General features: G+C 47.0%; 1 pseudogene; it reads right to left on the bottom strand.

Annotated features, from left to right (window-relative positions):
- Nucleotides 1-506: 506 nt before the first annotated feature.
- On the bottom strand, nt 507-2,337 carry LOC144164751 (cuticle protein 10.9 pseudogene; annotated as a pseudogene).
- Nucleotides 2,338-4,064: the final 1,727 nt, after the last annotated feature.

The following is a 4,064-nucleotide window of genomic DNA, read 5'->3' as shown; positions in this document are numbered from 1 at the left end:
ATATTTTGTTTTTGAGTCCCTGCATACCTTATTAGGAAACGTCTGTTATAGTTAAAGCTAGTCCTGTCCGGCATACACCACTGGGCTGAAATTACAGCGTTTTGGCGCAGTCGGCGTAATGATGGTCGATGGGAGAGCTGCGTATTATTCTCAATTCTCAAACAAGAAAGCAGCCGAAATCCTTTTACCTAAAAATCGAGCTGCATTTTCCTGTGTTTGAACACAGTTTGGGGCTTCTAATCGCTGTTAGCCCCTCAAATATCGTTGATTATCCTGTACACAAGAAATATGTTTCAGGAATAAGATTGCCCGGTAAACTCACGGCAGTAAACGTAGAGGGTAGGGAACAACGAATCAAAAATATTTCAACATTTTTTTGTTTTTTGGTGTAGTTGTTTATATCCCCATAACCTCACTTCGGAGACCCCTTGTTTTCGCAACTAAGGGGCAACGTTTGCACATTTGTATAAGGAGCAGCTTCGTAACTGTAAACACGGTGCCTTCAATTAACCAGCCCAAGGGCCCTGGCCGCCGAAGCCTCCACCAGCCGTGTACGGAGACGAGTAGCGGCCGAAACCGGCCAGACGAGGGTTGGAGTTGAAGACGGCGTCGGCGCTTGCTCCGGGCATAGTCCCCGGTTCGTTGGTGTCGATCTGGGCGCGGAATCCTCCGGCGTCAGCGACGTAGTTGACGCGGCGGAAGAGGCCGCTGGCGTCCGTGTAGCCGAATGAGCCGGTCTTGGCGTTGCTGGCGTCTCCCTGCTCCTTGTGGTACGTCTTGGTGCCGAACTCGTCTACGTTGTCGTAGCCGAAGCTGTACGGCTGCGGCGGCTGCGTACGAAGAAAGTATAAATGCCTTACGTATACTATGAGAGACAGGTACTGTGGTAAGTGGTTGTCAATTCGCCGCAGGTACTTTTAAAGAAATGTTTCAGAGATTTCTCATGCTGATATAATACACAACCAGAATGGCCAATTTTTCCGAAGCATAAAACGATCATCGTTATGAGGGCTGGAAAGACAGTATTATGAGGGATAAAATGAAAGCGTTAACACACCATTACTTTTGTCGATTGTTCATGTCTACTACGTCTAACACACGTTTACAAATTGGGCAAGGTTCCGGTCCCTTTCATTGTTTTGTTATTGGCAGGCTATAGGAAAGGGTATGCGCCGGTGTTTCTTACAATTATTCTGACATTTCTTTTGTACGCAAAACTTCGGCTGCTAACGTTTGCTGACGGAGCAAATTTAAACGAAATAGATAATACTTCCGCGAATATACGAATTCGTCCTGATAGAGCTTACGAGCAATTTCTTTAAAACTGTTTGTTGGCATAAGAACATACACTACCTTGCGAAATACAGCTTCTTATTTAGCGCTAATATGAACAAGAAAACATGAAATGGAGCGCTTACGTAATACTGTTCTTGGCGTGTGAATCCGTTTGTTGCTGCGAAGGAGGGCCCGAAGCCGCCCCCAAATCCACCTCTGTATCCACCCCCCAATCCAGCACTGTATCCGCCTCCGAAGCCAGCCGCGTATCCGCCTTTGAAGCCACTCCCCAGTCCGCTACCGAAGCTGCTGCCGAATCCGAACTGGCCTCCCGCAAACGCCGCGGGTAAGATGCAGATCAGCAACGCCTGCATGGGATGTTAGCCCGCGTTTGTGAACTTCGAAATGCACTTCTATATTCATTTTAAATGACGTGCGTGTTTGCAATACCTTTTACAGTCCTTTACCACAAAGGGGTATTAAACATTTATTGATTTTAATGTGACTACTATCGTACATTCAGGAAATTTGTGAACACCAATTCGTCGCACAGTGTGGACAAAGTACCGGATGAAGGTGTTAGAATTTTTTTTTACCGCTACTTGTTATCGCTTGGTTTTGCTGTGAGAGGGAAGTACGGAATTGAGACTCATTGTTTATAGTAGTAAAGCGAGCGTCGCATACGAACACATTCGCTTAGTAGTCGAAATGGAAACATTGAAATTTTGTTCTAAGCGCTTCAACAGCGAAATCCCCAATAAGGCAGTTAGCAATTTGCTCTAAAGAATCGTTTGTTTCACGGTAACTTCCAAGCAAAAATATTTAACGAGCATTTTTTTTTTGAAAACACACCATGACATGAGGAAATTGATCTTCCGGCTATGAAAAGGAGACCTGCATTACGGTTTTTAAAAATATGGTCCGTGTTTTGCTTTATGGATATCTTTTCATACATCTGGTCAAATTGCAAGAAACCTAAAGTTAATTTGTAGATACCATACCCACGATACACCTGAAATACACTGGGCTTACCAGGCAGATCGGGACATTGCTGAACCTCATTGTGACTTGGGGCCGACGTACACCTTCAGGGCACACAATGCGCGGGCAAAAATTCACTGGCTCTTCACACTCAAGAGGCAGCCTTTACGCTACTTAGCTTCTTCGACGGTTACACGGGAAGACTAGAAGGAACTCAGTGCTGCGACTGGCAGTCTACATGGCAGCGAGAGCTTTTAAAGCCTCAGCAATGAGGGTGACTCCTGTGTGATTTTGCAACTCATCCGAGTGTCTTTCCCTCTCGCACTTTTGCCGTTTATTGCTGCAGTGCCTCTCCCCTAAAGATTGCAACCTGCTTTCTCGCCTTGCAACCGAAAAGAAGAAAATTAGGGGCGGAGGGAAAAGAATGCCGGGGCGTGCGTGTAACTGGCTGCTTCTTGTTGCGTCGTCACTTTAATGGTGGCTTTCGCGCCGCTACAAGACGTGCAGTGATTTTTGTCAGCATCTTTTGTCTCAAATAAGGTTGTCATTTCTCTAATGTCCTCACTTCTACTGAAGTTACATCCCGTCTTTTTTTAATTTTTGTTCCGAGATGCAACATTCTGCGGCCGCGGGATCTGATGACATTTCGAAATACTTTTCATTCATCATTTGACGTACCAAGACAGCCTTATATTTCAAAAGCCATTTTGGTGCCAACATTCATAAGACTATCGAGCTGCAGTCCGTGGACAGAACGGACACGTTCACGGTTCTCAAAACGTACCTAAAAAAAACTTGTGGCTCCTAGCATGGGCGTCGCTAGTGGTGCAAAAAGGGCACTCCGCCCCCCCCCCCCTTCCCCAAAGCCAGCCCAGCATAATTTCCTCGTCCCCCTCGCCCTCTCCCTCTTCCCCGTCAATGAAAAGGGTTTGCCCCCCTCAACAGAAAATCCTGCCGACGCCCATGGCTCTTAGCGACAAAAAGGCAACAAAATAAATTCAGGAATGTAGGCTAAGGGTGGTGCAAAGTTTAAGTCAGGCAGTAATACCCGACCCGGCCTGAGTAATAGCAGCAGTCTTAACTTCAGATATGTGGCTTCGTCATGTCCTTTCAATGATTTATAATAAAGTTCCAAGGTGGGGAAATTGAAGAGCAAGTAACCGAGGTGCCCATACACCTATAAAATTCACACTTAAAGTTTATAGGAAATATTAACCCCCTCTCCAAAGCGCGCGCGGGCGCGCACGCCCACACGCGCACGCGCACACGCACACGCACACGCACACGCACACGCACACCGAGTAACACCGACGCGGCGACTTCGTGTAACCGCGTCGGTGTCACTCGGTGACATACAGCGCCTCGTGACTCCGCCCCAATTACATCGTACATCGTTTAGACTCCCGCAAAACATGGGTCCATCGAAGTATGTAACTCCGAAAGGAGAAGAAGCGCAGCGCGAACGCCGACGTGTCGTAATCGAGAACATATGAGACGGCTGCGATCCAACCCCAAGTATCGCGCCGAAGTCACCATGCTTAAACGGCAGCGAAGAGTGGGATATCTTGAGTAGCGCGCTCGTGATGTGGAGTAAAAGCGGAATCGCTGCTAGGTAATCCCCCAGCTCCGCTGTTTCGCCAGCCTTGCAGCCCTCGTGCAAGCTACATCAAATATTTTATGACGTCTTTATAATAGTTTTTCAATATTGCCACCAACGACGCGACGCCGGAGCCTTTGTCTTGTATGGAATATATAAGGGTTTCAATTCTTCCAAACAGTCAATGCTGCTCGGCCTTTAATACCTTTTT

The sequence above is a fragment of the Haemaphysalis longicornis genome, unplaced genomic scaffold, assembly GCF_048455015.1.
Source record: "Haemaphysalis longicornis isolate Haplotype H1 unplaced genomic scaffold, Haemaphysalis longicornis Haplotype H1 scaffold_138, whole genome shotgun sequence".
Lineage (NCBI taxonomy): Eukaryota > Metazoa > Arthropoda > Arachnida > Ixodida > Ixodidae > Haemaphysalis > Haemaphysalis longicornis.
This window is presented reverse-complemented; position numbering and strand designations above follow the sequence as displayed.